This window comes from Papio anubis, chromosome X (assembly GCF_008728515.1).
Source record: "Papio anubis isolate 15944 chromosome X, Panubis1.0, whole genome shotgun sequence".
NCBI classification, from domain to species: domain Eukaryota; kingdom Metazoa; phylum Chordata; class Mammalia; order Primates; family Cercopithecidae; genus Papio; species Papio anubis.
The window spans coordinates 106,568,630-106,592,230 of NC_044996.1; the positions used below are offsets into that span (position 1 = coordinate 106,568,630).

At 41.5% G+C, this 23,601-nt stretch overlaps 1 long non-coding RNA gene across 6 annotated transcripts in view; it reads right to left on the reverse strand.

Moving 5' to 3' along the window:
* LOC108583810 overlaps positions 1-23,601 on the reverse strand; it is a 226,508-nt gene that overhangs the window by 99,177 nt on the left and 103,730 nt on the right. For 2 of the 6 annotated variants that reach the window (XR_004180543.1, XR_002519610.2), the window contains exon 3: positions 2,099-2,232. The exons of 3 other annotated variants lie outside the window; for them this stretch is intronic. This is a non-coding gene — a long non-coding RNA (uncharacterized LOC108583810). The remainder of the gene's footprint in view (positions 1-2,098; positions 2,233-23,601) is intronic. One more of the 6 variants, XR_004180544.1, reaches the window with a different exon arrangement.

Consider the following 23,601-nt stretch of genomic DNA (forward strand, 5'->3'; position numbering starts at 1 on the left):
ACCTATTTTGACACTCCAAGTTTTTTGTTTTGTTTTGTTTTTTTTCTCTTCCCTGTCTCACTTCTCCACTTCCTAAAGATGCTTCCTGGAATCACTTCCCAAATAACAAACTTGCATCCAAATTCTTGTGGCAGGATCTGCATCTGGGGGAAATCCAACTTAGAGAAATAGTCGCCAAATAAATTAAGTAAATAATGACAAATTATCACTACAACCCAAACTATTTTGTCCTCCCCTTCTAATACTCTCCTATGATGGTTTCTCAGCCAAAGTTATGTCATGTTCCTTGTTTCATGTTACCCAATGCCTGCCTACAGAGTTCGTCTGCAAATGAGGAAAGAAAACTGCTATTCAGATCTGCAAACGAGAGTCATACTCTTGCTTTTCAGTCATCATCACAAATTTGAATTGGGGTTTGGTCTACATTGGTTTTGGCTATGACATATAAAAATCTGGAGGTTCCCCCAAGTGTTGTGTTTGTTTGTTTTTGTTTTGTTTTGTTTTTTGAGACAGGATCTCACTCTGTTGCCCAGACTGGAGTGCAGTGGCATGATCTCAGCTCACCGCAACCTCTGTCTCCAAGGCTCAAACGATTCTCCTGCCTCAGCCTCCCCAGTAGCTGGGATTACAGGTATGCCCCACTACCGCCTGGCTAATTTTTGTATTTTTAGTAGAGACAGGGTTTCATCGTGTTGGCCAGGCTGGTCTCGAATTCCTGACCTCCAATGATCCACCTGCCTTGGCCTCCCAAGGTGCTGGGACTACAGGCGTGAGCCACCGTGCCCAGCCTTTCCCCAAGGTTTTCTTTGGGGCACCAGTGAATGCAGAGCAAAACTTACTGGTTTTTCCTCTGTGAGAAAGTCAGCATGGGCAGCTAGAGATATTATCACATTAAAACAACTCCCTCCCTTTCACTTGATTTGTTCAAACTTACCACAGGCTAAGAGGCCCATAATTGTCAGAAGAGTCGGGGCTGGAATTACCTTTTCCCAAAGGGAGAGGCCAACTCTGTGTGTGAAACCTTGGAGTGTGCACGCTCACAAAAGCAGAGCGCTGTGAGAACCACACCCATTCTTCCCAGGAAACAGGGAGAGAGAAAATATTTGTTCCAGGTATGAAGCTGCCAGGTTTTAGCAACTCCCAACACCTACATACCTGTATTTTTCCAAAGCCTTAGTCTGGGAGTAATTTCCTAATGTATTACAACTCCTTTAGACTGGGTATGCCTCTGACTCCACAGTAAGTAGGTATAGAGGGACTAATTAAATAAATTTAAGTGAAAGACTTTGCGATACCAGATGAAAAGAGTCCAAGTCTAAATTGCTGTGGCTAATGCTTGCAGGAATAAGAGATCTTTAAGGAGCAAATTTCAAAAGAGTGGTGTGGCATTAGGGAAAACCTGAACTTGGAGTTGAGTACGTGCATATGAATTCCAGCCACATCAATGCCAAGCTAGCTGGCAGCATGTATAGTGGTTTTAAATACAGACTCTGGAGCCAGACTGCCTAGGTTTGAATCCCAGCTCCACTACTAACTATCTGTGTGACCCTGGGCAAGTTAAGTAACCTCTCTGGGCTCATCTCCTTCATCAAGGAATAGGGATAATAATGGTACCTGCCTTGTAGGACTGATGTCAGTATGAAATGAGTGAACACCTATCAAGGGTTTAGAAAAGTGTCTAACACATGGTGAGCTCCAAAATGGCTGCTTTTATTATTGGTCTCAGCCTCCCGGGGTCTCAGTCTTCTTGTGGGTAAATGGAGGATTTCTACCTGGCCTATATTTTGGGAGTTTGTGAGGACAAAATGACACAACATCATCGGAAGAGAAAATCTGGTAAAATATAAATTTATATTGTGATTAAATCAGTTCAAGCTTTTGTGACCCATCTTCCTCCCCCAAAGACTCCAGCTGGGCATTTAAAGGTTTGGTTAGTCTTCACTTCCAGGAAAAGAAACAAGAGCTCAGGGAAACACGCCCTCCCCTCTACAAGGGTTGGACATATGGCTAGCAGCTGGGATTTATGCAAAGTATTCTTCAAATTAGCCCAAAAGCCCCACTGTTCAGTTATTGCCCCCAGTGCAGTCATAAAACTCACAGTTCACAACTGCCAGCAGGTTGTTACATCCCCAGGCCTGTGCTCGCCCCGGCCCCTCTCAGCTGCCAAGCCATGGCCACTCCAAGCTCCCTGGCCCCGGAGCCACCTGCATGTCCTCTGGTTAACTCAATCTGCTGTCAAGAAGAAGGAAGTAATTAAATAGGGGACATGACAGTCCCACCACAGGCCCTGGAAAAGTCAATAAAATTTAGTCACCAGAATGGGAACTGATTTTTAACCACTCTACCATAAACCATGACACACACACACACAAAAGATGTCAGCTTCAGGCCACATAGCAACCAAACCCATGAACTTCTGGTGCTCAACATAGTTTCTCTAAAATAGCTTTCATGGAACAGAAGGAAGGGAAAGAAGGTGCTGTTTACTTCACTGAAATGTGACTCGAGAAATGAAGGAACAATATCTTGTTTCCTCCATAGCCCTACCCCCTGAAGAGATTAGGGGGAGTGATGTGGGTGGTGGCGAAGAAGATAAAATATAGTCACTAGAAGGTTACGCTGATCAGGGTTAGGGAGACTGTGCATGAGAAAGTCGGCCATTAGATAACAGTTGAATTAACAACTTTGTTACTTGCTTTCTGCTTCAAACGCCTCTGCCCTCCTATTTCACTGCACTATAGTCTGAACGGATTTTCTCAGCAGTCACAGGGTCCCATCACCAGAGGGGCTGCAGGGAGGAGGGTAGCAGAAGGGAGAACCAGAACACGTGGGAACCAATATTCTGCTTGCCTGATCTGCCCCACTCTGCCTGCCTACCTGGCTGGCCTTTTCTTCCCCTTGGTTCCTTTCTGCTCTATTTGCTCTATAAATCATGAAGTGTTCATGAAATCAATCCTAATAACTACTTCATGAGAAATTCCAGCCATAATCTAGCACGACCAGCTCTAGATTTGGCCAAAAAGTGTTTGGAGGTGGCGTGAAGTGGGGAGGGGAAGAGAAAGGTTTCCTCAGAGACATCACAACAGATCCAGAGTTCAAGAAATGTACTGAATCCTTCTTTTCCCACAGTCTCAACTCTCTTCACAAAAAGGCCTAGCAGCCCTTTTGTTTCATTTCATTTTACTTTTTTCCCTCTTTTTAAAAAGTCAAGGGTAATTTAAAAGTATTTCAATGTAATACTGAATGCAAAATGCAGAGCATAATGCAAGGCACAACTGCCTTAAAGTTCATGCTTAACATTTATTGAACACTTACTGCCTTTAATCCTCACAACTTTCTTGGCCAGTAAATTCTAATTCAATTTTAAAGATGAGAAGACTGGCCCCAGAAAAATTCAGTAACATGCCAAATGTCACGTGGTTGGTGAGTGGTAGAGATAAGATTTGAACACTCACTCAATATTTGTTTCCTGTTAGCTCTCCATGCTAACAATAGCTTACATTTTCTAATCAAGAGCAGATTCCCAACCCTTTCATGTATATTACCTTGTTGGATACTCAACGCATCTCTTGGGGCAGGTGTTCTTGTCTCCAATTAAGAGATGAGGAAACAAAAATTTAGAGGAATTAAGTGATTTTTCTAGTATTATAGAGGCAGAAAGTAAAAAGCAAGAGTCAAATACACCGTTTGTTCTTCTCACCAAACCCCTGCTTTGTCAGAATAAGTCTTTACCTAAGGCAAGTTCCTATGAGCCGTGTTAAAATCTTCAGACCACTCCATGAAAATACACCCCCCTGCTCCACCTTCTAGGTTTCAAGAGACAGATGTGATGGCTCCTTCATTGGCTACATCCACCCTACTGGTGAGATGTGTTTAAATTTCCTGCAAGGTGGCTACACAGGGCTGTGTAGATTTTTTGGTGAACGACCTCTCTGCATCTAAGGGGCCACCATTCACATCTTAGATACGGTAGACTTATAATTTTATTAAGAAAATCTTCCAGTAGATGGCAGTAATGTGTCTTAAGGAAGGGGTGGGTGCCCTTTTGTAATTCATGCAGAGGCAATGTAAAGGCTAGTGGGGCCTCTGATGGTGATGGTGGTGTCTATTTTAAATTCTTCCTACCTGTGATGTTAAGATGGCAGTGATTCATCTATCCTTGTCTAGTACCTCTTAAAACCTAACTGGGAGATGGTCTCTGCAGGAGTTCATCTAAGGGTGCCTACAGTGAGACAGACATTGTTCAAGGTGAACCTATGATGGTGAACAAAAGGAGCATGGTTCCTTCCGTCTTAGATATTGAAGTTTGGTTAGGGCATATAGTCGTCTTTAGTTGGCTTACCATTTCTCTATGACTTGCCTCTATAGGTTGTAAAAGCTAAAAAAAAAAAAAAAAAAAAAAACTTTTGAACTCCTTTGCTGTTAGGAGTGGCCTTGTGAACTAGTTCTGGCCAATAAGATATTAACAGTATCAACTGATGCTCACTTTTCCTCTTTCTCCTTCATTCTGACTGGAATACAGATGCTGTGCCTGGAATAGCAGCAGTCATCTTGTAAACATGAGGATTAAATGTACTTGCTATACAAAGTAGAGAAAGAATGAAAATGAATCTGAGCTCTATATGGCATCATCAAGCCACTAGACCTGTGTTGGACTGCCTATGTTGGTATAGGAGTTAAATAAACTCCATATGTTTAATGAACAATCAGCCAAGTTTCCTATTATTTGCAGGTGAACACTACCTTACATGACACAAGGACTTACTGGGCAGTAAGTTCAAATATCATCATACCTGTTTCACAGATGAGAAGACTGGCCCCAGATAAATTAAGTAACGTGCCCAAGGTCATGTGGCTGGAGAATACAGAGATAAGATTTAAATACTCACTCAATATTTGTTTCCTGTTAGCTTTCTATGCTAATAATAGGTCACATTAATCAAATAATAATAAAAATGAATGGATAATTATAAACACGAATAAATGCCATGCTAGAGAAATACAAGACACCATGGGATATAAACTGAGGCAACTGACTAGGTCTAGGGAGCGAATAAGGCTTGGCTGGGAAAATGGCACTGAATATCAATAATTAGTAGCTGAAGCAAGACAACTTCTGGCAGAGTAAAAAACTTGTCAAAGGCCTTGAGGTGGGAGGAAGCATACCTGGTGCGGGTAGAGAAAGAAGGACAGTGCACACAAGTGGAGAAGGTAAATCAGCCCCCAGGGATCAAAACTGTGACCTTAACCTCTTTGCTCAGCTCATTAACCAACAGGATTGACTATCCACAGCCAGCTAACCACTCAGGCATCACCAAAGGGGAAGGAATGCAAATGGAAGTTTCCTCAGGCCTAGCTGAAGTGGGAAAGAAATTAGGGTCATTCCTAACTATTCCCATCAACAGAAGGCCAGGAGAATCCCCAAAGGAGAGTCAAATTAAAAGTGCTATTGGTGAATACCCAAGACAATGAGTGCGTGGGTCGACCTAGGCCCTCTGTAAATGTTCGTTGAATGGCTAAACAAAAGATGTCAGTGAAAGTTACCTCAAACTATAAAATGATGCTCAAATCATTATCCCCAGTCTATGATATGTCAGAAACACACTCACCTTTACAGTATAATCTATAAAATGGCAATAGAAAGCTTTTTACATTCTTGCTGAGTACAAGGCCCAGGGTCCTGTCTTCCTATTAGTGAATCTTAGCTTTGTTCTTTGCTCTGAAAAGGGGGACACTTTCTCTATCCAAGTTCATTTCTCTGAGCACCAGACTTCCTTCTCTCCCAGCATTCCCAGGCCACCTGCCACTTTGAGCCAAGGCACACAGTCAGCTCACAGAACAACTGAACATTTACACATTCAGTTTCGCAGAGGGTCAAAGCAAGAGACAGTTCCCTCCATCAACTTTTTCAGCCTTGGAATTTCAGTTCTTCTCAGCTTAATGGGGGTCATGGATGAGTTCTCTGGATTCCAAGAGAGGACATACATAGCACAGAAGCATACATTTTCTGGATGCCAACTAAGTGCCAGGAGCCACACATCTGAACCTCCTTTAAATCTCCCAACAACCCTTAGAGTTGACTTTTGTTATTTCCTCTCACAGATAAGGATTCTGAGATACGGAGAATTTAAACAACTTGCCCAAGGTCACACAGCTAGTCAGTGCTAGAGATAGAACTCAAACCTAAGCCTGTTTGCATGTAGAGGCTGTGTTTTCCTTCCTTTCCCTCTACCAGGTTCCCCCAACCTGTGGGATCACTTCCTTTAAAAACAGTTGTGTTCAAAATCCTGCTAAAGTGTTCCTTTGCCTAACCAATATAGTCAAATCTTTAGCCCTGCCTCTAGGAAGACTGCTTTTCTCTGTTCCCTCCTCCCTGCTTCACTCTCCTCCTCCTCTCCCTTTCTTTCCTCCTTCTTCTTCTGTTCACTCTCTCTTCCCCACCCTTACTCCTTTTCTCCCCTTTCCTCTTTTGTCTCCTTGTCTCTGTCTTTTCTTCCCTCTCTCTCTAACCTCCCTCCTTTTTCCTCTCTCCCTCCATCCTTTGCTCACTCTCTCTTTCTCCCTCTCCTTCTTCCTCTCTCCCTCCCCCTACTCTCCACTTTCTTCTTTCTCTCCCTCCTCACTCCTCCTTCTATCCACACCCCACATCCTGCCCCCTGACCCCCACAGACACCCAGGCTCTTCAACCTCTCAGTTAGAGTAGAGCATCATGGGATACTTTGAATTCTGCATTTGCTTCATCTTTTCTACTCCACTGTGACTTTGCCCATTAAATTCCCCTTGAGCTCTTTCTAACTGTCCCGCCACCCCACCCACTTACACACTGTAGCACACTCATGACCCAAGGCAATGCCCTTGGCCCTATTGCAGGAAGGAAGTCCCCCTGTCAGACACGTCCTGTTTGGGCTCTGGACAATGTTTAACCCTGGGCCAGCTCTCCTCCACCGCAAGTCATGCCTCCAAGTGTCTAGATAACACAGGGGCAAAACTGCCCTCCATCCTTCAAATGGAGAGTGGACTGGGCATGGGGTATGGATCTGTAATTTCAGCTGATTGCAGGCTCACTAACATCCACCTGGGAAGTGGTAGTCTCTCCTGTTCTCCCGCACTTCTTACCAGCCTTCCAGCTCCTCCCTATCCCATAGGACCTGTCTGTACTCTCTTTTCAGCCACATAGCACTTCCCACTGAGCCTAAATTTCAGCAGGGTCCTGTGCACCTCAGCACTTTGCCTAAAACTTCCACCCTATCCCTTACCTGCTTAATGCCTGTTTATCTTCCATGTCCAATCTTAGCCATCACCTCCACCGGGAAACCTGCCCTGACTCTCCAGTCATATGCTGGGGTTTGAGATCTCCCTTCTGTGCTCCCAGAGCTCCCTGGCTTTTCCTCTCCACACCATTATCATGTTGGACTATAATCTCCTGTTCACTGATCAGTTTCTGCCACTGGATTGAGGGCTCCATGAAGAAGGACTATGACATCTTTCTCACTGTGGAATCACCAGACTCTGGGGACAATCACGACACATAGTAGTCGCAGAGTAAATATTTATTGTGGTCACAGTATACAGGATTCCTTTTCTCTCTGTTTTTCCACATAATTTTAAGCTCTCTGAGGACAAAGTCTAAGTACTTTTCGTCTTTGGATACTCAGTAATAAGAATAGAGTTTGATGCAGGATAATGAAAACTGAAGGCCCTAACATGTTTTAATCTGGAAAAGAAGTGACTGGGGAAAGCGGTGGAGGATACACTCACTGTCTTTAAATAGTTTAAAGGCTGTCAAATAGAGTAACACAGAATTACTCAAAGCATGGTCCGCAGGCCAGCAGCATCGTATCATTGTGAACTTGTTAGACATACTAATTTGTGTGTCCACCCTAGACCTATGAAATCAGAAACTCTAGAGTGGGAGCCATCACTCTGTTTTCAGAAACTCTTCAGGAGATTGTAATGTTCACTAAAATTTGAGAAGCATTGGGCTAATTGGTAAGCTCATTCTCAGTTAAGAAGGAGACAATTTTCCATTTAATGTACAAACAATTTCCGAATGAGTCTATTGCAATAATGGCAGAGTGTCTTACTCCATTCAGGCTGCTGTAAGAAAATACCATAGACTGGGTGGCTTATAGACTAGACAACAGAATTTTATTTTTTTCACAGTTCTGGAGGCTGGGAAGTCCAAGATCAAGGTGCCAGCAGATTTGATGTCTGGTGAGGGTCAGCTTTCTGGGTCATAAATAGTGTACTCTTGCTGTGTCCACACGTGTCAGAAGGAGCAAGGGAACTCCCCAGGGTCTCTTTTATAAGGTCATTAATCCCATTCATTTGGGCTCTACCCTCAAAGCCTAATCTCCCAAAGGCATCACCTCAGGGGTTAGTATTTCAAAATATAAATTTTGGGGAGACACAAACATTCAGATCATAGTAAAGAGGCTGTCCACTAAATTTCCTGCAACTCAACAGGTTCCAGAAGAGGCAGTGTAACCTATCATCAGGATTCTGTTGGGTCTTTATGCCTTTATGCCTAGAGGCAGAGACTGGAGTAGCTAAAGCCCTTCAGGAATTCCCCAATGATTTCTGATATGTGGAATTAGGGACTAGAGGGTCCTTCTGAGGGCTGGGGTTTGGGGGAAGATGGTTAGGAGGCAGTGACACAGGCAGGAGGAGGGCACTGATACTTGTCATTTTAATGTGAGAAGGGCTTTGTAGCTGGAGAAGGCAGGGAACTTTGCAGTTGCGATAATACCACTACCAAGGTTAGCAGTTATTAAACAATGACTATATGTCAGGCATATAGTAATTGTCAGGCATATAGATAACATATGTTAATTTGCCTTGCGAAGATTTTCTCTTTTAATTCTTCTAACAGTCCTATAAAATCATTAATGTCATCTTTTATTTTGGATGAGGAAATAAAGTGAGAATGAGGCTAAGTGACTTTTCAAAACATCACACTGTTAATAAGTGGTATCACTGGGATTTGAACCCAGGTAGTCTGACTTCAGACTTCTGACTTCTACTCTGTGCTACAACCTCCTTAGTGCTAAAGACCTTAAGAAGTTAAATGTCCAGGATCTAGAAGGTCTTTGGTGCCAATGAGACTCCCAGGCAACGGAATTGAGGGAGGAAGGTGAGTTACAGAGGAAATGTATTAGTCAGAATACGCTAGGTTGTGTTGCAGCAACAAGAAACTCCTGAAATCTCAGTGTCTTAGACCAATGAATGCTCATTGCCTCCTCACGCAAAGTCCATCACAGGTACTCCTAGGTGAGTTGCTTTTCTGGGGAGCACTTCTCTCACCTAGATCAAACCCAGCTACCTTCCACTGATGGCTCCACCCTCTGCTGGCAGCTTTTGAGACCATCTGCATCCCACCAGCTGACTGGAGAAGACTCAGACCAAGTGGAGGATCTCACAAGTTATTTGAGGGGACCCAAGCCTGAGAGCTGAGTGAAGCACTTCCCCCCATTTTCCATTCGCCAGAACTAATTATATGACCCCACATCAATGCAAAGGAGCTGGGAAAGAACTCTTCCTTCTTGAGTTCCCAGGAAGAAAATGAAAGGGTGGTGGACACCAGAATTGTCTCTGCCACAGAGACATTTTATCTTCCCATCCACGAAGAGGTGAACATTATAGTTTCTAGACATGATCTCTAAATCATTTTAGATTGTTCACACCTAATGGCAAAACATTTTAGGCCCATATTTCAATAGATATACATTTATATAGAAAGCATATGCATTCACTTAAGCCAATTTAGGTATCATGTATTTGGTTGTGCTTGATTTCTTTATCTTTTAGGTATAGAAGTAAATATAAAATAAGTTTAATTTTTTCCTGCTTCTCCCTCAATAGATTGTCTCATTACTCCCTGGACTTTTATTTATTTATTTATTTATTTAGATGGAGTCTCATTACGTTGCTCAGGCTGGTCTCAAATTCCTGGACTGAAGTGATCCTCCTGTCTCAGCCTCCCAAGTAGCTGGGATTACAGGCACTCACACCACCACGCCTGGCCCCCCTGGCATTTTATGCCCCATTCTGAAGACCCCTGTTCCATAGCTTAGAGAGCTGACCAGAGAGGAGGCAGTTTTCTGTGTGAAAAGGGAAATTTCCTGGGGCACAAGGGTTTTCCAGAGATGTCTCAGCACAGCAAACAGAAATGGGCAGAGAGCAGGTGGGCTTGCTTTGAATCATTCCAACTCTTCTGGCAAGCGACTTTATCCTGTCCATATCTCCCTGTGCCCAGGTCCTTGACTTAGGTGGCTAGTATGGCATGAGACTCTTCCTATTAAGTAGGACTAACTGACCACCTAAACCCACCCCAACTCTAAGGCCCTACAAACCCATGAACACGTAGGGCAGAGCTACAGTGAAGTGGGAGCAGCAGGAATTGTGGGCAGTGTGGCAAGGCCTGCTGCACATGTAAGGAGCATGTATGGAAGTCTGAGAGCTGCCTTGATTCACTGCTGCACAGATGTTCCAACAGCAGAGGGGAAGGGCCAGGATAATGCAGTTTGAAAGCTAAGCTACTGTTAATATATGGCCTGTGGGTGTAAGCTGGTATAGAATTCAAAAAAACAAAAGTGAGGGCATAAAAGAATAATAACAGTGATAACTAGCATTTATTGAGCACTTACCATATGCCAACCTCTGTTTTAAGTACTTTACCTGTTTAAATACATTACAATCCTTTGAGGGTGATGTTATTATTAACTCCACTTTACAGAGGAGGAAACTGAGGCATGGGTAAGATTAAACTGAAGCATGTGGAGGTTTATTAACACTTTGCTACCCAAAGTGTGGCCCACTAACCAGAATCATCAGTATCAGTTGGAAGTTTGTTAGAGATGCAGAACGGTGGACCCTCCTCGGACCCATTGAATCAGGGTCTCTATTTTAACAAGATCTCCAGGGGATGTGTGTGCACATCAGAATCCCCTAATTCTGGGGGAAGAGGGGTACCACAATGCCTTATTCAGCCCAGATCATCAGTGGTCCTTTTGTCAAGAGATTATTGCCTGTTTTCAATGAGGTTAGGCATCTGCCAAGCTAAATTCCCTTCTATATGCAGCAAAAGTGGTATTTGCCATTCCCAAAGATGCAGTGTCAGGCTGGTGTGGTCAGCATTTGCTATCACGGAAAAGTTATGTTTCCAAAACAGAAGACCTTTTGAATTTGGTATGTAGAAATATTTCCTTGGTTTCTACTTTCTCTCTCCCAAGTCCCTACAGCAGCAGTAGTTGAGAATGGGACTCCAAAAGCAGTCAGACTTCTTCTACCCCATATCTCAGATTGCCCACTTAGTGAGACAGGTCGTTAGCCCTCCAAGCCTCCATTTCTTCATGGATCAAATGGTGATGTGTGCAAAATGGGGCAGCCTATAGGGATGGCATGAGGACAAAATAAGGTAATTCATGTAAAATACTCAGTGCTATGCTGAACACATAGTACTCACCCCAGTAAATCTTAACTACTATGGGGAGTGGTTATAGATAGTTTTAGTTTGGGCTTACAATTGTACTCTGAAACTTTCCTAGCTCTCTTGGAATTTGTTGTGTTACTAAATCTCAAGACAGAATCGCCAATTGGTGTAATAGTTGTTAAAAAGCAGTTGAAGTTAGAGACCCCATTTTCCCCCAGGTTGGAAAACTATGTTGCGAAAATGAGTAACCAAATACTGAAAAACAAATATCTTCATGTTGGAAGAGGATTCTAGAAGCAGTTCTGCTTTCCAGATTATTCAGAATTGATTTGAATTGTGTTCCTCTGTATTGTTTCATACTGTCTTTTCTCAAGTGTAACTCTTGAAGTTGGTAGATTCAATTATTTTGCACATATTTTTTTTTTAATTTTATAAAATATCAGGTGTATTTGGTGTTTTTTCAGAATGCATATGTCAGTGATAAATTCGGATAAAAGAGGACACAGATCCGGCATGTGTAGCAAATAGAAACAAAAAGAGTTATCAGTGACACTAAATACATTTTCTTTTCTGTTAATAGTTATATATACTACTGTAACTAGAATAATTTTCATTTATCTGGGTATGTGTCAACAGTAGATCACATACACCCATTCCAGAATTATTTCACCTAAGCAGTATGATTTTTAAACAAATTTTTGTTCATTTGGGCTGGGCATCGTGGCTCATGCCTGTAATCCCAGTACTGTGGGAGGCCAAGGCAATGGATCGCCTAAGGTCAGGAGTTCAAGATCAGCCTGGCCAACATGGTGAAACCCCTTCTCTACTAAAAACACAAAAATTGGCCAGGTGTGGTGGTGCTCACCTGTAGCCCCAGCTACTAGGGAGGCTGAGGCAAGAGGATTGCTTCAACCCAGGAGGCAGAGGTTGCAGTGAGCAGACATTGCACCACTGCACTCCAGCCTGGGAGACAGAGTGAGACTGTCTCAAATAAATACATACATACATACATACATACATACATACATACATACATAAGTAAATAAAGTCTTGTTCATTTGGCCCCTAGGAAAACTCATTCACAATATACAGATTTGTGGTGGCCAGCTATCCTCCAGTGGCCCCATAATGTGGAAAGAACACAGTCCTGGGCCTACTGCTACTACTACTAATTCTGCAACCTCATGCAACTCACTCAACTTTTCTGGACCTTGGCTTCCACATCTCTAAAATAGGGATTTAAATATGTGGCCCAACTCCCTCACTGTCCTCCCTTCTGGTGAAAAATAAATGAAAGTAATCCATAAGTTCTAAGCTAAAGATATATATAAGTTTTGGTCAACTAATATTTATTTTACCTTTTTTTGGTCAGATGTGGAGCGATAACTGAAGAGTTATTTTTTTTTTACTCACATGGAAGATAAAGAGGACAGGCTCCATTTATTATTCTTTTCCATTAAAAGCCCAATTGTGTGTTTATGTGTGTGTTTGGGGGGTGGGCATATGTATGTGTGTAATGATTTGGAACAAAATGAGGCTAAAAGTGTAAGAGGGAGACACAGAAACAAACATAAAGCCACTGAGACGACTATCACTAGGAACTTGTTGTTGGCACCAAGTAGTTGTGTGACCTTGTATAAGTCATATTCTCCCTTGAGGCCTAAGTTTCCTCACCTATAAAATGAACAAATTGGACTAGATAATCTCTGGCATCTCTTCAACTTTCAATATCTATGGTGTTCTTCCCTGTCAGGCTTGACGCAGTGGTTACCTCCCCTATACAATTACGATGGATGAATCAACTCACAAAAGCTGTGTGGGGCCAGTTCACACTCTGTCCACAACTCTGTAACAAAGGCCAACTGTCTGCTCAGGCAAGTGGGACTTTATGGTTCCATAGTGTGCCAGGATTGGTGGCAGAATAAATGTTACAAAGGAAAAAAGGGGGAAAGGAAGATAACCCATCAACACATGACACATATTACTAATAATTTGTATCATGATTTGTTGTTTTCAAAACACTTCCACAAATAATATCCATATTGGCATCTCCATAAGGATGAGATCACAATATTCACTGCTGTATCCCATGATTGACATAGCCTGAGCCTGGCACATAGGCTTAGCACATGCCTATTAAAAAAGAGATAAATGAAACATCTCATTTCAACCACTGTGGTGGATGTGGTTTTCCCATGTCCAGATGAGAAAATTGAGATTCAGAAGAGGTAGGTGATTGTCTAAGACCATTTGGCTATTAAGCAGATGAGCTGTAATTTTCTTTTACTTCCCATCTCTAAACCTGTGCTTATTCCCTATGACATCATCCACAGTGTGGTAGGGTATAAAGAAATCGCCACAAATTTATTGCACCTCCCCCCACCAAGAGGTTGAGTCTTTTTCTTTACCCACTGAATCCCAAGCTTGGCCATGTGACTTGCTTTGGCAAGTATGATGTAAGAAGTAGGATAAGTATGACACGAAATATGATGATTGGTAAATATGATGTAAGAAGAGGCTTGAAAAATAGTTTGCACATTAGGGCTTGCTCTTTCTTGCTGCTGGAAACACTTCCACTACCATGTGAAGAAGTCCAGTATGGCCTACTGGAAAATGAGAGTCTGTGTAGGGAAAGGGGCTCCAAGTGTCCCAAGCATCCCCACTGAGGCTCCAGACGTTTGAGTGAGGCCATTCTAGACCATCCAGTCCCAGTCAAGCCAGCTTAGAGCAGAAGCCACAGAATCTTCAGCAAACAAATGATTGTTGCTTTAAGCCACTAAATTTGGGGTTGATTTGTTACACACAAAGAGCTAATTGATATAAGCAGCATCGTTGCACCATCAGTGCTTAATGTTCCATGTTTATCATTATTTTATGCTAAACTACCCTTCTTTTTCACACTTAACCTTAAAAAGTCATTCCTCATGCAAACATATGCACACACTAGAATGTACATCAATGCACACAGATGCATATGCATCCTTTGACTTAAACTCAGGGTAAACAAAGAACGCCAGCTTTTATAAAATCCTGTTTAAGCACCTGAAGCTGGCTTAAAGAGGAGCTAGGTAGGTCCTAAAAGAAATATTTCAAGTATTGCTCTGGTTTTAGGTTGCAGCCAGCTAATGGCTGTCCCTTGCATCACTGGCGACTGGTTTTGTGGGGAAATCTGGAGTGGGTAAGGAAAGAAAGGATATGGCAAAACCATAAGGAGGAGTAAACATTTCTCACCTGGGGAGTCTGGCCATTCTCAGACCCCAGGCATGAACACAGGACCAGTCTCATAGTCTCCGCCAACTGCTGTCAACAAGTCAACTTGAGACATTTCACTCAGGCTAGCAGGCATAAAGGACACCACCCACTACCCGAGTAAGCCAGCAATATATGTGCATGGAGATGCCAGCTGACTGGCCAACCATAGGTAGTTATTCAAAATCCAAGGTTACAGCAAAGAAAGTTCATCTCTCCCCAGAGCCTGTTGTCTCTTGGATTGGCACCACCATGCCCTGCCTGGCTTTTTAAGGGGGAGTTGGCAGCTGTCAGCTAGCAGGAGCCCAAGCTCACAGCTGCTGCTCCTTCCACCAACTCAGGGTCTGTTGGTCAGGCCATTTCTATGCTCAAGTCACAATCACACAATCACAGAACATCTACATTTAACCAATCATGAGGGGCCTGAAAACTCATCCAGTGAGATAACAGAGGTGAAAAAACTGCTGGAGTGAATAAAGCAAAACACAACAAAAAGTGCTACCGCCCGATAGAAGAGTTGAACTACGCAGAAATAACAGAGCCATATAAGGCACCACAACATAAGGGACCACATGCAGGGACCTGAGAGTCCAAGAACAATACTTGGCATATAGTAGGTGCTCAATAAATATTTGTTGAATGGATGACTATAAAGCAGTTCAACCACAGAAACGGAGTTTCATGTCTATTCTCAGATCTTAAACAATACAAATGCATTTGGCCCTCCTTGATGAAACCTGGCTTTCCTTTGAAGACCAACTCTGACCCTCGGAAAGAGAGGTACTCCAGGCTACATCTTAACTGTCAGCATAAACGCTTCCTAATTACCTTAGAAACAGAGATTGTAGGCCATTAGCTTTCTCTTCAAGTGGCTTTGGCCTAGATGAGATCAAATAAATTGGTGTCCTCCATCTCAACTAAATTGTTTGGTAGAAAAAACTTTGTATGTTATGGCAAGAGTTAACTTACAATTCCCTGCCTCCAAATAAAGGGTTTACTTGTGTGTTCATTTATTTATGCTTCAGCTCCCTGCACGGACGTTTTAAGGCAGCAACGGAAAAATATCAAATGCAGTATTCTGTTTTCAAGCTAACAAGCATGGAGAAGAACGGAGCTTTAAAAAAAAAAATTCCTGGCAGCCTCTTTTGACCTACACTTCGCATTCTGTGTAATGTACATGTGCAAGAGATTGCAATGGTGGGAAGGTCATGTGGTGGGATGTGAGCCTCCAGGCAAATTGCAGCTGAGCCTCTGGCCAAATGAGGTCATGAGATGGGAATGTCAATTCCAGAGAATGTATGTTTTCTGATTTTACAATACAATTTGGGGAGATGACAGATCCTATCATTACAAATTCAATAGAGTTCAGGGAGGGGACAAGGAAGGAGGGAAGTGGCAGTAGCCTATGCCAATTTACCAGCTCTAAGTCCCTGCATTTCTCTCTTTGTGCAATCAAGAGTAGTCACAGGTAGTTTCCAAGGAAATATTTTTTTCTGTTAATTTGTTTGTTTTTAACTTTTAAGTTCAAGGTACATATGCAGGTTTGTTATATAGGTAAACTTGTGTCACTGGGATTGGTTGTAGAGATTATTTTGTCACCCAGGTATTAAGCCTAGTACTCACTGGTAATTTTTCCTGATCCTCTCCCTCCTCCCACCCTCCTCCCTCTGATAGGCCCCAGTGTGTGTTATTCCCCTCTATGTGCTCATGTTTTCTTATCATTCAGCTCCCACTTGTAAGTGAGAACATGCTGTATCTGGTTTTCTGTTCCTACATTAGTTTGCTAAGGATAATGAGCTCTAGCTCCATCCATGTTCCTGCAAAGGACATGTTCTCATTCTTTTTTATAGCTGCATAGTATTCCATAGTGTGTATGTACCACATTTTCTTTATCCAGTCTATCATTGATGAGCATTTAGGTTGATTCCATGTCTTTGATATTGTGAATAGTGCTGCAATGAACATATGCATGCATGTGTCTTTATAATAGAATGATTTATATTCCTTTGGGTATATACCCAGTAATGGGATTCCTGGGTTGAATGGTATTTCTGTTTTCATGTCTTTGAGGAATCACCACACTGTCTACTACAATGGTTGAACTAATTTAGACTCCTGCCAACAGTGTAGAAGGGTTTCTTTTTCTCTGCAACCTTACCAGCATCTGTTATTTTTTGACTTTTTAATAATATCCATTCCAACTGGTGTGAGATGTTATCTCATCATGGTTTTGATTTGCATTTTTCTAATGGTCAGTGATGTTGAGCTTTTTTCATATGCTTGTTGGCCACATGTATGTCTTATTTTGAAAAGTGTCTGTTCATGTCCTTTGCCCACTTTTTAATGGAGTTCTTTGGTGTTTTGTTTTGTTTTGTTTTCTTCCTGTAAATTGGTTTACGTTCCTTACAGATGCTGGATGTTAAACCTTTGTTAGATGCATAGATTGCAAAATTTTTCTCCCATTCTGTAGATTGTCTGTTTACTCTCTTGGTAGTTTCTTTTGCTGTACAGAAGCTCTTTAGTTTAACTAGATCCCATTTGTCAATTTTTGCTTTTGTTCCAATTATTTTTAGTGTCTTCATCATGAAATCTTTTCCCTTTTGTAGTTTCCAAGGAAATATTTGTAATCATAGGTAGCTTCTCAATAAGTTTCATTCAACAATTGTACATTTTTAAATTATGTATAGCTTCACTGGAAGAAAGATAAGCAGGACAGATGACCACCCCCCCCCCACCCCCAGGCAGGCCTGATTATTAAAAATCCGCTTAAAGAGGTTGCCTAGGTGGTTGAAAAGAATCACCTGGGCTATAAGGATAACAGAAAGGAAGAGGAGGTAGATGATGCACATAAGTGTTACCGGTGGAGAGTATCCAGGTTCTTGGCATTTTGAACAAAGAATTGGACAAAGCACACAAACAAAGCAAGGAAAGAATGAAGCAACAAAAGCAGAGGTTTATTAAAAAATGAAAGTACCCTCCACAGGGTGGGAGGGGGCAGAGCATAGGGTCTCAAGAGCCCCCTTACAGAATTTCCTGGAGTTTAAATACCCTCTAGAAGTTTCCCATTGGTTACTTGGTGTACACCCTATGTAAATGAAGTAGTGGCCCACAATCAGAGACTAAAGTGAAATTTTACAAAGTTTACACCCTAAGCAAGAATGTGATTGGTTGTGGAAAGCAACCAATCCGGGGCTAAAGTAAAGTTACAAAGTTGCACTTCTATGCAAAGGAAGACTTGGCCTGCAATCAGTCCGACTTTTTGTGGAAAGCAACCAATCAGAGGCTGAAGTGAAGTTACAAAGTTAGACTCCTACACAAATGTATCAGAGATACTTTCAATTTTCCATCTGCCATGCAGAAAAGGTGCCGTGTGTTTAGGGGGGTATTGTGAAGGGAGTAGCCTTCAGTCCTTTTGTTACTTAGGTGTGGAAAGTTGGGGTTTTCCTTTTGATTTAGTTTTAAGAAGTCAGTGTGGATGGGCCTTAAGTTCCCTGCCTCCAGACCCTGTTCTCCTACCTCACAAGCACTGAGTCTAGCCATGATGGTAACTCAGTCAGGAGGAATTCAGAATTCCTGAATGAGGCTCATTTTGATTTGGTTTATGTTTCTCCCTTTAATATTAAAAAATTTAAACACAAAAAAGTTGAAGACATTTTATAGTGAAACCCATATACTCAACACTAGACTCTATAATTAACACTTCGCTACGATTGCTTTATCACATATCCATATCTTTATTCATCTCTCTGCCTATCTTATTTGGGGATGTATTTTGAAGTGAGTTGCAGACATCATTGTTTTGATTTTTTTCCACCATAGATTAGTTTTGTGGATTCTAGAAAGTCAAGTACATAGACTCATACTGTATTCACTCTCGTGCAAAGTTTCTATCACTCAACATAATGTGCTTACAATTTATCCATGTTGTTGTGTATATCAGTACCTCATTTCTTCTTATTGCTAAATAATATTCCACAGCTTGATTGCCCAGGAGGTCGAGGCTGTAATGAACTATGATCACATCACTGCACTCTAGCCTGGGAAACAGGGCAAGACCCTGTCTCAAAAAATATAGTATTCCATCATATGAATTATCACAATTTGTTTATCCAGTCACCTATTGATGGATATTTTGGTTGTTTCCAGGGAGTTTTTGGCTACCAAGAATAATTTTGGATTGATGGAAATAGATAATAGGTTCACAGGTATAAGTGGAATAGACCTATCCACTCGTACATTCTACTTCCCCCTATCACATGGTGAACCTTCTCAAGTGGCTGACATTGTTAAGTGATGAAATCCAAAACAATCTTCAACTTAATCTGACTCCCGTTCATTGAGCATATATATGTCAATTTTATTGCCTCATAAGGTAAGATACAAAAATAGAAGTAATTTATATAAACGAAAGCTATTACTCTTTAATGTCACCTGGGACCAGAGAGAGGGGAATACACATTTTTGTGGTCTCCGAGTTCTGTGCTCACCAGGATAAAGAGTTATCCACTGCTGTATTTCTCATTTTTTTCACTAGGTCTGGGTCAGGTTTTAGGAAAGGAAGCCGCCCCACCTAAAGCCAAGCTAAACTCAAGACCCTAGTGTTCATAAGGTTCCAATTCTCCAATTGCTAGTAGAAGAAACCTCTTCTGTCATCTCAAAAATACATAAAATACCTTCATCATCTCTATACCCTTATCACCCATTCTCTCCTCAGTGCTTCACAGACCCACTACCAATATTAAACAAGATGAGCACTGAGAAGTTTCCACTGGATTTAACATCCATTGGTGATGTTAAAGAGGACAGTTTCGTGAAGTGGTGCAGCTGGGGCAAAGTTTTAATATGGCCAGAAAGAAACAGAGGAAACTGAGCTAAGGACAGGAAGAGAGCACCCTAAGAGGCAGAAGGAGGTGCAGAAAAGGAAGTTTCTAGAAACTATTTTCACCCTCTTTAAAAATTCACTTAGAGCCAACCCAACCTGGTCACTAACTCAGGACTCAGGGCTGTTTTCTCTCCACTTCTCTGTCAGTGAGGGGCTTGACACTTTCCTCAGATTTCTTTTAGTCTCAGAACAGCACCACTCATGTCTTCTGCAGCAGCCTGGAACTGTAATATCCTTCTCTGATGCTTGCCCCAACTGAGAAAGGCACTGTCTTAATAGGCTGCCAATTCCTTGGCAGGAATCATCTCTGCTCTCCAGAGGTCAATAATCCTCTGGCCTCTGGCCTCTGGAATCTTCCCTTCCCTCTTGATCCCTTCTGTTTGTCTTGTTCCAGTCCCCTGAAGAAAGTTCACTTGCAAACTTCCAAGCAGGCTTCTGGCCTCAGGTGAAGTTGGGCTTCTTGCCTATTATTTTAAGCTACCCGCCCAGGCTTTCTGGCAGCGTGGGACATTAATGGCAGCTTTGCCATGTTTCCTAAAGTCCATGAGGCTCTCAGATCCTTTTAACAACACTACTCGTACTCACCTCCAATTCCATTCTTCCCATTTTAAAACCAATGCTCCCATTGGGCCTCCCACTCAATTCTAGTTTCCTGGTCATTGGAGCCATCTAATTCTCAGTTCATTTTTAGAACAGATATGACTGACACAATTCAATGTGATCATCAACTGATCATATCTCATCCATATTCTACCTGGTGACTCATTCAAGTCACCACTGCCACACACAGTTTCCATTCCCATACGCCTAGTTGTGTGAGGTCTCACAGTCCTCAGGTGGCTGCCATAGAATATCAAAATGCTTTAAACATATGATGACAACAACAGATACAGTTTTTATTACAGAAAGATTCCTCAACAGAGACATCATCATGAATATCAGCTATTATATTATTGTGATGTAGTAAGATGAAGTTATTATGTGATACAGTCATGTCAGTTGGTTTGTTCACATTATTTGGTGGCAGAACATCATGGGTTTTTAGTGTTTTGTTTGTGTTTAGTAACTTTTTTTTCATCTCTTTGTTGTTTTCAGTCATGAGCTATATTTGCTGGTGTCACTGTACCCATCTGCAGTATCACTGGTCATGCTACCTTTTAATTTGTTTTTTCTAAGAAAACATGTTGGAAAAATTGTAAAGGCTCCAAGTGATGACAATTTGAGTGGGAACAGTGCCTGAAATATTATAAGTACTCAAAATATGTTTTTAAAATACTAAGAACTAAATAAAAAGAAACTGTCCTGCTACAACACATGGAAAGTCTGGATAAAATATCCTCCCCAAATTTTAGGAAAAGCACAAAGCTTGGCTTGAAAGAAAGAGAAACATCCAAGTATTAGATGAGAAGAGGAAAATGAAAGCCAGAGCAATAAATACATACTGGTACCATGCTGTCCCATAAGAACTTCAGCCCAGATATAGGCTCCAGGGACTAAGGGGCTTTAATAACCTGACACATACAGAAACTGTGGCCTCAGGCTCATGCAAAGTGACAGCTCAAACTGAGCCACCTGCATAGAACTTGGAACCGCAGAAATACCCTGTCCATTAGAAGGGTACAGAATTACTCTCTCTATCCACTGGCTCAGTGGGGGCAATAAGGATACTTGCTGTGTGTCTGGGCCTTAAGTAGATAATTTTTTTTAAAAAGACATCTATGCAAAATAAACAACCCAGGCCTCTATTCCTTGAAGATATAAGTTTTAGTTAATACTACCTGTGGGTATAGAAAATTCAAGTGGAGTAATTAACATAAAAACAGGCCCAAGGCCTGGGAAACCCTAGGGTTTCTGTCAAATTAACGTGAAATCTGAAGAACACAGGGACTCTCACATAGGTAAACAAAAGCTACAGATAAGCTCAAAATTAAAAAAAAAAATTACTAGCTACACAAGGAAAGTAAATACCATAAGGGATAGTTAGCAGATGCAACAAAGAGAAAAAATACAGCCTGACCACTGGAAATAGTAGAAAAATCTGCAAGAACATATAAAATAAAGATCCTGAAAGTTATTAAAGAGATAAAGGAATAAATAGATATTATAATGTAATAGTAATGATAAACTTGTAAAAATAATAATAACTTGTAAGAACCGTAATTAAAATTTAAAGTGACTTTAATAATTTAACAACAAAATCTAAGTGAGGCAACTTCTGTAGAAATGGGCAGCAGGAAGGAGCTAGGACAGAAAAAGGGAAAGGAACAAAGAAACACCTGAAATGACTATAGAAGCCTCACCACTGTGCTGTATGCTTCCAGAGAGTAGGTCCTGGGATCATTTTCTACTTGACCTTGCATGTTCTTGCATGTCCAGTCAGTCCCTGTCATAGCAGAAGACTTCAAAAAGTGCTTATTGAATGAATGCAGTAACAAAATAACAAGCTATAGGTAAAAGGATTAATGAATAATGGAGGAAAGTCTTTCAGGCAACCTTCTGGATTAAAGTTTTTCTTTTCTCTCGTGAAGACCAAGATATCCACCAAAACTCATTCCACCTTAGCAATGACAGTCATTCATAAGTCAAGGCCATTTATAGACATCCAGCGGCAGTATACTTTTTTTTAAAATAAAGTATTTTGCAGAAGGGCCCAGCTGAGTTCATTATCTTTGTAAATTGTGGCTGTACTGAGAGCTACACTCCAGCCCTGTATGGATTTAAGCAAGAGTGCCTGGGAACAGAAAGAGCTAGGACAACAGAAACACAGTTAGAGAAGTCCATGTAGGACAAAGCAGAAGGTCTCTGCTTTGAATGTTTCACAGTTGCTAACAGAGGGCCAGAAAGCTGCCTGATATCAATGACTTGACTTGTCACGAGGGATGTGGCCAGTCCAGCTTCTATTTGGATGAGACTGGTGGCATATGAATGTTGAATCAAATCAAAGCCAAACACAGAAACAGATGATAAAAGATAAAGAGGACCTATTCCAGAATCAGCCCAATGATGATGCATCTGTAGCTTCTTCATCTCTCTAATGAAAGGGAAGTATCAATTAATCCAAAAAACTACCCTGTCATGATGGCTTGAAATCATGCTTCAAATTTAGGATCCAGTTGTTCTCAGTTTATCTTTTAGTTTGCTAGAAAATCCACTGGATTTTCTCCAACCCTCTCCACTCTAATGTTCCCACTGTTCTTAGATTACTCAAGATGTTAAGCCTGTGGAAGTAGTTCCCGCAAGTGGAAGCAGCAGTAAACTTTGTTGCTATGGGCAACACAAAACACTCTTCATGAGAGGTTAACACTCCAGAATATGGGAATCAGATAAATGTTTCTGCGCCTGTTGTAACCACTCTGGGAAATGAAACATACCAGATGGCTTTCTGACCTTTAATTTTTTTCATCTAGAAAATTAAGATGAATGGGAGAGGTTCAGGGCATAGGTTTGGTTACCAGGCTGTCTAGGAATTGAAGTTGGGTGTTTTATTGAATAGTTAAGTGACCTTGGTGAGTTACCTAGCCTCTCTGAACTCATCTGGAAAATAGGAATAAGAATATTATCAGTTGAATTTGCCTAAATGGGTAGGATGCCATTCTACTGTACTGACCTCATAGAACAGCTGGGTAGACAAAATGAGATGATGTGTGTGATTAGAGTTCTCTGAGTTACTCAGAGCACCATGAATACCACTGAGAACACTCGTCATGGATTTTTTAGTGCTCTGCTATGGGTAAAACTCCTGAGGGAACCATAATCTTGAAACAGAATTTTAGGGTTGGTGAATAAAAAGCCCTCAGCAGAATTGGAGAATTTACAGCATATCCCCTTCATCACCCGTTACTACAACCCATCAAAACAAAAACAAAATTCAGCCCATATCCCAATGCATAGATTTCCACATGTAGGCTCGTGGTATCTACACTTTCAGAGAATGCACACATAAAAATGCACAGCAAAGTGTTAACAGAAGTCACCTCTCAAGTTTGTGACGAAGCATTGGTGAATATGATCTTGTAGATTAAAGATGGTGCAAAACTCT